Genomic DNA, 11,420 nt, shown 5'->3' with positions numbered 1-11,420 from the left:
AAGGTGTGCGAGGGGGAAGAAGCCAATTGGGGGTAAAGAAATGTGAAGCTTTAAGGATTTACATGATATTAAAGCGCTTATGCGCTCTTTTCAAATGTTGATCCAGACTTGCAGGGTTGTTGAAAAATCTGTGAAACGGCAATATTTGCAGGTTTCGCCCCTTTTCAAGTGTATCGCTTATTTCAGAGATTTTGTAATAATCATGAAAGTTGTAAAAAGCTCTCCAACATAGTGGACACCTCAAACTACAGCAGAAAAAAACAGCCCTCTGTCACGACGGCCATGTTTATGAAACCTAAATGTTCGACGCGAACATGAAGACAACAAAGAAGATGAAGAATGCATTTGCTGTCAAAATTTGAAAATAAACAAGCCGCGTGGTAAAAAAAAGGCATAATTTCATAATGTTGAAATGATTTCCATGAAAAAATAATGACACGGGACGGATTTCCAAACACATGTTCCTGAAGGACCCTATCCGCCAGATACTATGGATAAATGCCCCGCGAAGTGGCGATGAAGACGTTTTGCAAGTTCAAAATTCAGATTTGTTCGGACCACTTCGCGATGAACTTCTTGTCGGATTCTACACAATTCCTTCGATTCCCTGTGCGAGTCGACCGCGGGAGTGAGCCAGTCCTCGGAGGTTATCGAAGGATGCTCGGAAAGACCAGCTCCGCCACAATCACCGGAATCACGGATGTTTCTGCATTTGGTCGGTTACTCCCTGCCGGAGATTGCAGCGAGTTGTTCGGAAGGATCAACAGCGAGACTTGGCCAGTCCTCGGTCTAGTACTACCCGGCAAATCTTCCCGGTCAATCGGAAGCAACAGTTCTCACCTTTTTTCGTAACAGATTTGCACACACAAAAAGTGATGTTTCTTGAAAATTTGGTGTAAACAAACAGGCAACACCAATACTGCTACACTCACAGAGCCCACGCAGTAGTATTAGTGAAGAGCCCACGATAAACAACGTGGGCTCTTCACTAATACTACTACGTGGGCTCTTCGAGGTTTTGGTGACCCAGACGGCAGAACATCTTGCGTCTGGCGGCGGCGGACGTTTGTCGGGGGTAATTCAAGACACTATTTATTTATGTTGGGTTCGTGTCCTTGGTTGGTTTGGGACCTGGGTGTGTTTTTGCCGTTTTTGCGGTTTTCTCTTCGGCGAAAATTCGCCTTACACACACTCATGCGTTTTGGCATCTGTCAAAATCGGCCATTGTCAAAATTATTGCTGCTTGAGAAAAACCGCGTGCACGTCGTGCTCGTTCCGCGTCCGCATCCGCCCGGGAATTATCTTTTTTTTGTGTTGCTTATTCCGAGTGCCGCTACCGTTACCGTGTCCGTGTTCCGTGTTCGGAGTGTCCGTTTATGTGTTTCTAGTGAAGTGGTGAAGTGTCTAGGAGTGAACCCCGCGATTATTTTGGTGGTCTCGTGCCGGGAGAAAGGTGAGTTTTTTTATTCACTTTCAAAGTTGAAATTCCGCCAAAAGTGGCAACAACCCGGCATGGCCGGTTCCCTTGGGGGTGATCGTTTTGGGGTCCTTTAAAGAATCATATGAGCATGGATTGTGATACGGAAAATGCAAATTGGTCGCTCGGGGAAAATGGCCACTTTGGGTTCCTTTGGGGGACATTTGAAGAACCATACGAGCATGGATTGTGATAAAAAAAAATAAAAAAAAACAAATCAGAAATTTCAAAGCTTTTAAAAATTTCAAACATTTCAAAAAATATCAAAATTTTAATTTTTTTTTTAAAAGTTCAGAAAAATTTCAAAACTTTCCAAAACATTCCAAAAATTTCAAAAGTTAAAAAAAAATTATAAAATTTTTCAAAGTTTATGTCGCCCACCTCCGATATAGGCTCAAAAATTCAAGGGGCAAAAACAATATTTTTCTAAAATTTTAATAGTTTCTATAATTCAAAAATCGTAAACATCGAAAAAAAATCAAAATTTCAGAAAATTTAAAAAAATCAAAATTTCTAAAATTTCCAAAAATTATAAAATTCCTAAAATTTCTAAAATTTCTAAAATTTCTAAAATTTCTAAAATTTCTAAAATTTCTAAAATTTCTAAAATGTCTAAAATTTCTAAAAATTCTAAAATTTCTGATATTTCTAAAATTTCTAAAATTTCTAAAAATTTTAAAATTTCTAAAATTTCTGAAATTTTTTAAATTTCTAAAATTTCTAAATCTTTTAAAATTTTTAAAGTTTCAAAAATTTCAAAAAATTTATAAAATTTCAAAAAAATTTAAAATTTCAAAAATTTCAAAGATTTCAAAAATTTTAAAAATTGTTAACATCAAAAAAAATTAAAAATTTAAGAAAATTAAAAAATTTCAAAAATATCAAAAACTAAAAAAAATTAAAAAAATTCAAACATTTCAAAAAATTTCAAAACTTCTAAAAAAATTAAAAAACTTCAGAAAAATTTCTAAACTTTCCAAAATTTTCCAAAAATTTCAAAAGTTTAAAAAAAAATTCTAAAATTTTTAAAGTTTATGTCGCCCACTTTCAATATAGGCTCAAAAATTCAAGAGGAAAAACAATATTTTTCAAAAATCTTCAAAATTTCAATGAAATTACACGTGCAATCAACTGAAAACTATTTACAAAGCATTTCCCTGCGGTAAAAAACACATTTCTAGCAAATCTAACATTTCTAAGATTTTTAACATTTCTAAAATTTCTAATATTTTTAAATTTCAATAATTTCTAAAATTTCAATCATTTCTAAAATTCAAAAACTGTTAAATTTCTAAAATCTCTTAAATTTTAAAAAAATTAAAAATATATATATTTTTTAAATTTATTAAAATTAAAATATTTCATTTATTTTAAAAATTTCAATAATTTTAAAAATTTCTAAAATTTTTCAAATTTTAAAAAATTCTAAAAATTTTAACTTTTTTAACATATCAAAAATCTTAAAAATTTCAAAGACTTTAAATTTTTTTAATATTCTTAGGATTAAAAAATTCCAAAAATTTCAAATATCTTAAAAAATATAAAAAATCAAACATTTTAAAAAAATTAAAAAATTTTTTTAAACTTATCAAAAATTTAAACATTAATATTTCAAAGTCTATCTCGCCCATCCTCCCTCTCTCCATTCAATATTGGCTCAATTTTTGAATTTTTTAAAAATTTAGAAATTTTGGAAATTAAAAAAATATATATATTTTTCAAGAGTTTCAATTATGCTCGAAGTGATTATTAACGCAGGGAAATGCTTTGTAAATAGTTGTCAGTTGATTGAACGTGTAATTTCATTGACATTTTGAAGTTTTTTGAAAAAATATTGTTTTTGCCCCTTGAATTTTTGAGCCAATATTAAAGGGGGAGAGGGGTGATAGGCGACATAAACTTTGAAAAATAATTGTTTAAATTTTTGAAATGTTTGAAATTTTATTTTTTTTAAATTTTTTTAAACATTGGAATTTTTTAATTTTAAAAATATTAAAATTTTTTAAAGTCTTTTCAATTTTTAAGATTTTTGATATGTTGGATGTTGGATAGAAATGTGAAATTTTTTATAAATTTTAAAAGTATGAGAAATTTTAGAAATTTGATAAATTTTTGAAAGTTTTAAAATCTATAATATTTTTTAATTTTATGAAATTTTTAAAATTTTTTTTTTTCAAATTTTAGAAATTTTAAAAATTTTAAAAATATTAAAAATTTAAGAAATTTTAGACATTTTGAAATTTTTTGAAATCTTTGATTTTTTTGATTTTTTTTTAATGTTTACATTTTTTGAATTTTAGAAATTATTGAAATTTTAGAAATTATTGAAGTTTTAAAATTTTAAGAAATTTTAGGAATGTTAGAAATGTTAGATTTTTGATATGTTAGAAATTGAAATTATAGAAATTATTGAAGTTTTAAAATTTTAAGAAATTTTAGGAATGTTAGAAATGTTAGATTTTTGATATGTTAGAAATTGATTAGAAATTGAAATTTTAGAAATTATTGAAGTTTTAAAATTTTAAGAAATTTTAAAATTTTAGGAATGTTAGAAATGTTAGATTTTTGATATGTTAGAAATTGATTAGAAATGTAAATTTTTTTATAAATTTTAAAAATTTGAGAAATTTCAGAAATTTTATAAAATTTTGAAATGTTTGAAAGTTTTAAAATCTATGATATTTTTTATTTTATGAAATTTTTGATATTTTGAATTTTATTCAAATTTTAAGAATTTTAGAAATTTTTGAAATTTTTTAATTTTTTTTATGTTTACAATTTTTGAATTTTAGAAATCATTGGAATTTTAGAAATAATTGAAGTATTAAAATTTTTAGAAATTTTAAATTTTTTAGAAATTTTAGAATTGTTAGAAATGTTAGAAATTTTTTTTTCTAAAATTTATAAAATTTATAAAATTTATAAAATTTATAAAATTTATAAAATTTATAAAATTTATAAAATTTATAAAATTTATAAAATTTCTCAAATTTCTCAAATTTTATAAAATTTATAAAATTTCTCAAATTTCTCAAATTTTATAAAATTTATAAAATTTCTCAAATTTCTCAAATTTTATAAAATTTCTAAAATTTTATAAAATTTATAAAATTTCTAAAATTTCTAAAATTTCTAAAATTTCTAAAATTTCTAAAATTTCTAAAATTTCTAAAATTTCTAAAATTTCTAAAATTTCTAAAATTTCTAAAATTTCTAAAATTTCTAAAATTTCTAAAATTTCTAAAATTTCTAAAATTTCTAAAATTTCTAAAATTTCTAAAATTTCTAAAATTTCTAAAATTTCTAAAATTTATAAAATTTATAAAATTTATAAAATTTATAAAATTTATAAAATTTATAAAACTTCTAAAACTTTTAAAACTTCTAAAACTTTTAAAACTTTTAAAACTTCTAAAACTTCTAAAATTTATAAAATTTATAAAATTTATAAAATTTCTAAAATTTTTAAAATTTAAAAAGTTACAAAAATTTATAAAATTTATAAAATTTATACAATTTATAATATTTATAAAATTTCTAAAATTTCTGAAATTTTTAAAATTTCTGAAATTTTTAAAATTTCTAAAATTTTTAAAATTTCTAAAATTTTTAAAATTTCTAAAATTTTTAAAATTTCAAAAGTTTCAAAAAAATTCAAAAAATCATAAAATTTATAAAATTTATAACATTTATAAAATCTATAAAATTTATAAAATTTTTAAAATTTCTAAAATTTCTAAAATTTCTAAAATTTTTAAAATTTCTAAAAATTCTACAATTTCTGAAATTTCTAAAATTTCCAAAATTTCTTAAATTTCTAAAATTTCTAAAATTTCTAAAATTTCTAAAACTTTTAAAATTTTTAAAATTTATAAATTTTTTAAAATTTCTAAATTTTCTAAAATTTTTAAATTTTTAAAAATTTCAAAAATTTTAAAAACTTAAAGTTTAAAAAAATTCAGATTCTAAAAATTTCCAATATTTCAAAGACATCAAAAATTTTCTTCCCGTTCCTTTTTCACAGATTCTAAATCCGATTCCAAGAACATCTCCTTGGCCCCCTCGAAAAGCTGAACCTGCCGGAAGAGGTGAGGAGGACGGTCCGAACATCCGGGACGTTGGACGAGTTCAAGAGCAGCTGGAGAGTCCATCGGAGACGGACGACCACCTCGGGCTGCTGTTGACCTGCCGGAAGAGGCGAGGAGGAGGACGGTCAACACAGCCGGGACCGTGGCCAAGTTCAAGAACCTGTGAGTATGATGCGTCCTTTCAAAGTTATTGAACTAAAAGTTTCCTTTTCGTTCCTTTTCCACAGATTCCAAGAACATCTCCATGGCCCCCTCGAAAAGCTGAACCTACCGGAAGAGGTGAGGAGGACGGTCCGAACATCCGGGACGTTGGACGAGTTCAAGAACAGCTGTAGAGTCCATCGGAAACGGACGACCACCTCGGGCTGCTGTTGAACCTGCCGGAAGAGGCGTGGAGGAGGACGGTCGACACAGCCGGGACGTTGGACGAGTTCAAGAAAAGCTGGAGAGTCCATCGGAGACGGACGACCACCTCGGGCTGCTGTTGAACCTGCCGGAAGAGGCGAGGAGGAGGACGGCCAACACAGCCGGGACCGTGGCCAAGTTCAAGAACCTGTGAGTATGATGCGTCATTTAAAAGTTATTGAACTAAAAGTTTCCTTTCCGTTCCTTTTTCACAGATTCTAAATCCGATTCCAAGATCATCTCCTTGGCCCCCTCGAAAAGCTGAACCTGCCGGAAGAGGTGAGGAGGAGCTACGGTCCGAACATCCAGGACGTTGGACGAGTTCAAGAAAAGCTGGAGAGTCCAATGGCGACGGACGACCGCTCGGGCTGCTGCTGAAACTGCCGGAAGGGCGAGAAGGAGGACGGTCCGCACAGCCGGGATTGACAGACTTGAGACTTTGCCGGAGACGGTTGACCACTTTCGGTTGTGGTTACTGAATCCGCCGGAAAAGGCAAAGCCAAAGACGGTGCGCTATTTGAAGTCAGCTGCGTATTCATTAACCCTATTTCTTTACGTGATATTTTTACATTAATAAACTTTAATTGTTACGCTGAGAGTATCTAAATTTATTTCATTTTGTAGAAACTTGTTTATTACAGAAAACAGCAAGAAAAACAGTATAAAAAGAAGAAAACCAAGAAGAAAATCAATCCACGAAATACGTCCGATTTTTTGCCAGATTTGTGCTGCTCTATTGCCCGCAGTCGTGCGAAAATCTGGCGCAAAATCTGGCGTCTGTCTGGCAAAACCCATCTGTCAAAACGCATAACCGATTGAATCGGTTGAAACGGTTCGTTCGCCTCAATCGTGCACGACCGGTTTGTTGCATATTCGCCAGAATTCTGGCGAAAATCTTGGGCCAGTCGGGGGGAAAATCTGCCAGACGTCTTGCGCAGCGCCCAAGACAAAACGCCCGCCAGGCGCCCCCCGTTTCCGTCTGGGGACTGTCAGACGTTCTAGCCATTACCAGTGGTGCCAGAGGGTTGGAAAAAAACCTATCTAAGACACACACCCTAGTTTGAAACTGTTCTAAAGTGGTCGAAAGCAACAAAGCTCAGTCGCGACATGCACCATTCTAGGCGAGCGGGGGGGAGAAGAGGTGGGATTTCAAGTGTCTCGACTGAGCTTTGTTGCTTTCGACCACTTTAGAACAGTTTTAAACTAGGGTGTGTGTATTAGATAGTTTATTTCTGCTGTAGTTTGAGGTGTGCACTTTGTTGGAGAACTTTTAAAAACTTTCACGATTGTTGCAAAATCTCTGGCATTCGCAAAATTATTTGCAAGGATGGAGAATTTGGTGCAAAGTGTGTAATATGACAAACGCATAATGGTGTGTGTCTTGTCTAGATTTCAACCTATGCTGGGTGTCGAGTAAAGTCTTTTATTCCCATTCGGAAAATAATCTGGTAAATTTGAGTGTCATGCGCAGGCAGCCGTTTGTCGAGCAGTTCAGACACACTTGGCACACTTATTCTAGCCAAGTTTTGCGTAACGCCAGACAAATCTGGCGAATATCGGGCAAAATTTCAGCCAGCTGTCTGGCAACAAAATCAACCGGTTCAATCGGTTGAACCGTGCACGACCGGTTTGAGTCATATTCGCCAGAAACCATGGCAGAAATCTGGAGCAAATCTGGGGGAAATTCTGCAAGATGGCTGGCGCAAGTCCCCAGACGAACGCCAGAAATGCGTCCGCCATTTCCGACTGGGTTGGGAATAATTCAAAATAACACAAACCCATAAAAAAGGTAGAAATTTATTTTATGGCCATGAAAGTAGCTTTCAAGCTGCAAAATTGATGACAATAGGCCAATCTGCTTTGAGTGCCGAAAAAGATCACTGGTTTCGAAATTGGAAGTACAACATGCATTTCCCGAACACAGTCGTAAATTGCAAGTGTCTGAGCTTTCAGGTATCGTTCTACTGAAGAAGATTCCAGATCTATGTGACCTTAGTCCACTACGAAAACCATGAAATTTGGAAAAGAAATCGGCATCTAGATTATCCTTGAATCTTTTTCTCTTTTCTGCTCATTAGCAATAACTCTAATGCCTCTTAGGAAGAACAGAAGAATATAGTGTGCTCTACGATCGGCATTCTACATGGCATGCCCATTTCAATGCGAAACAATACAATCAATGCTCTTCCTGTCTATTTTCCTGTGTCGACCGTGTTCAATTTCGATTGACACGTACGGCACGTTAAACATGACGTTTAACGCCGACGATTGCATTTGCCGCCACACAAATCTCGCATTAACATTTTTATTTTATTTTTTTTTTCAGAGTTTAAAAATGTTGTCAAAAACTTACTCATCGAGTAAGCAGACATCATCAGAACTCCGTGTGCAACGCAGTCTGCAGTTGGTGCAAATTTTGGACGGGTATACAGAAGCACGGTTGATAACATCACTGCTGTACCTTTACGGATTATATCACGCACTTTTTCGGATATCGGTGTTAAAATCTTCTTTTTTCTCCAACCAATATTGCACACTTTGGATTTATTTGATTTGTGGAACTACGGACTAAAACAGGAAACATCAAAACTGGTACTAACAAATGCCATTACATTCGCAGAAAACACTTGTTTGAATGCCTGTATCGCTGAATCTACACCAGCGATTCTTGTGAAATTTAGGAGATATTCAACAGTCATCAGAAGTAAATAGCATCATGTTCTCAAATTGCATGTTCTTCAAAATAACATCTCAAGAAGGCTCTATCAGCGACTATTTTATGTTTTTGCTCGGACTTGCGCTATGGTGAAAGGTAAATTTGTTTTGCTGTTTTAAATACAAATTGGTTTGTTTGCACTTAATTCCAACGTCATGTTACAAATCGTCGTTGTCGTGCTGTCTTGTCGCACGTCGCTTTTTGACGTTTTGAGAAAAACGCATTTTGATGTTTGACCTTGAATTAACAAAAACGGAATGCAAACAACAACAAACACGTTTTGTTTGCTTAACCTTCTGTGCGTTGCCTCGAAGTTTGGTTGAATTTGGTTGCCGGAGTCCCGAGCTATAATTACATATGTATGCAGTAGTCGGGCTTGTACGTGTGTCAAACTCGTTCTGACCTGAGATCCCTTTGACCAGTTGTCGCACTTACAGCTATTTTCCGGGTGTGTCAAGACTTCTTTCATATGAAGAGTGACAAAAATGCACGTACGACAGAATAGCACGACAACGACAAAATATAAGGTTCAAACAGGAAACGAGTAGAAAAATGTAAACCTCCATCCCCACGTCGTGTAATTTCCATCGCCCACCAGTTGTCCCATAAATTTCCCCGAAAATCACATTCAATTAAGCAGCACATTCATTTGCACCCCTTTTTTTCACGCAAACAGTTTCGAAAATTGCTCTGACAAGAAACGAAGAAGCAAAACCCCGAGCGCTAAGTAATTTCCACCAACCAACCAACGAGGTGCAATTTTCATTATTTCTTAAATCACACTCGCCGAAATAAATCAAACACGCGTTTTTTTTGTTTGTTTGCTCGAGTCGGCGACTTTTGCAAACGCAAGTGTAATAGTAATTAAAACGATGCCGCGACTGATTTTACGAAGTCGCGAAGACGGTCGCGGCGACTGACGATAGAGCAAACAGTGTTTTCATTTATTAACGCTCGAGTGAGTGCCGTAATAAGGGAACAGCCGTGTGCGGGGGAGGAAGGTGACTTGTTTTACTTTTGAGGAGCGAGAAACACCACGGAAATGGGTTTTCTTTTTGAGAAATGAAGAAATCCGCGTGTGGTTTATTGTGGGATGAGAGTGGGAAACGGAAAATTTGGCAACACTTGATTACAAGCTTGCTAGGAAAAGAGGAAATTATTTTCCATGTGAACGATTTGAATAAAAATTTAGCGGTGAACATTTTTACAACATTCAACATGTTCTGTAAAAACCATGTCAAATAGCACCGACCACCAAAAATCTTGGCCTAAAACATCGAATTTATCGACACACTGATCGACGGTTTGAACTTCCTTCCTACGCTTGAACATTTCGTTTCTGTGTCATCCGCGTTTGGATAAACATGCATGTTTCAAGGTTAAAACATAGTGGTACACTTTAAGCACTCTTTGCTACGTTGTTTAATTGTTCAGTTAAATTAAGAAACAGAATAAGCTCTTGAGAGCTCCTGTGAAACAAAAATTAAATTATCTTGATTTTTTTTCAGAACCCGACGAAATGTGGAACGGAGGTCGGCCCTAGCTGGGGCAATCAGGGACCGCCGAAGTACACCGGCTACACTTGGAGCAATAATGCAATCAAACTGGATTTTGTTGTGGTTTCTGTCGTGCAGCTGCACCCGATCGAATTTTGCCTTGTCTGCTTCTTTCTTAGAACAGTTACGCGGGAATGTTCCAACGGTCAGTGACTACCAACTTAGTAGAAGTTCCTTCCTTATCAAGATTGCCAGGAGTGTATCAACTCATCGACTATCTCGTATGGCCGTGTCTAGATCACCAGAGTTATGTTGAAACCCCTACCCCTAGGGCCCAAGCAACACTCTTGAAATCCCGTTTAGAGACGCGTTTTCTTAACACCTAAACTCCCAAGCTCGAGAAAAAGGTTGAATTTCCATACAAATTCCCCCTTTTTCTCGAGCTTGGGAGTTTAGGTGTTAATTAGACCTCTACCCGAGCTGCTAGTTCTTTCAACATTCAAAAATATCTATTTAGTTTTTCCACAGTCTGTGGTTTTTCTTCAGTTAGTATAACTTGCCTCCGCACAAAGCCGTCGTTTCCTGCTTTGCACCTGAAGCAGTGCAAGATCGCGCCCCAGCTGCTAAGCCAACAAAAGGAAACTCACCGGAATACCGGAATGACTCGGGGCAAAGGGATTAGGAATGATTTGGTAGATCATTGACCACAACCTAGAGTGCCCAGTGCCCTCGTGGTAGGTTCCTCGGGTGGTAATTTATCGAACCATACGATTTTTGGCAATATGGGTATCCAATTTGATATTTTTTCAAACAAGACATAAGAAGGAATTTCCAGCATTGTTTTTAATCGTCCTTTCATCGGATGGGGAAGTAAAAAGTCGGTCCCGGCCTTAGTCGCTGTTAGGCCGTTAAGTCATTCCAGGTGTAGGAGTCGTCCATGGGTTGTTTGTACATATCATATTAAAAAGGCACTTTTTCTTTTATTGATTTTTTTTGTAATTTTTTGCTCGAGAGGCCACTTTGGTCAAATTCTTCGGTGATAATTTTATTATATTCGTGTTCCTGAAACAATTTCAGAATAGAAACATACATAAAAATGTTTATTTTCATCCATTTAAACCCTTTAACACCCTTAACTTTAACATCCCTAAACAATCTTTTAGTGTAATTCAAGTTTTAGAAGATGCGTAGGAACATCCTTTACCTCCTGAAGCAAAAAATTATGGGCAGTCAACAAA

General features: G+C 33.9%; 1 long non-coding RNA gene across 1 annotated transcript; it reads left to right on the top strand.

Moving 5' to 3' along the window:
* Window positions 1-1,029: 1,029 nt before the first annotated feature.
* Window positions 1,030-6,571, top strand: LOC128093814 (uncharacterized). Its single transcript, XR_008212766.1, has 4 exons — window positions 1,030-1,453; window positions 5,502-5,727; window positions 5,793-6,120; window positions 6,186-6,571. It is a non-coding gene; the product is annotated as an uncharacterized LOC128093814 (long non-coding RNA).
* The last annotated feature ends 4,849 nt before the right edge of the window (window positions 6,572-11,420 follow it).

The sequence above is a fragment of the Culex pipiens genome, chromosome 1 (assembly GCF_016801865.2).
Source record: "Culex pipiens pallens isolate TS chromosome 1, TS_CPP_V2, whole genome shotgun sequence".
NCBI lineage: Eukaryota > Metazoa > Arthropoda > Insecta > Diptera > Culicidae > Culex > Culex pipiens.
Note: the sequence above shows the minus strand (reverse complement) of the source record. Positions and strands in the feature narration are given on the sequence as shown.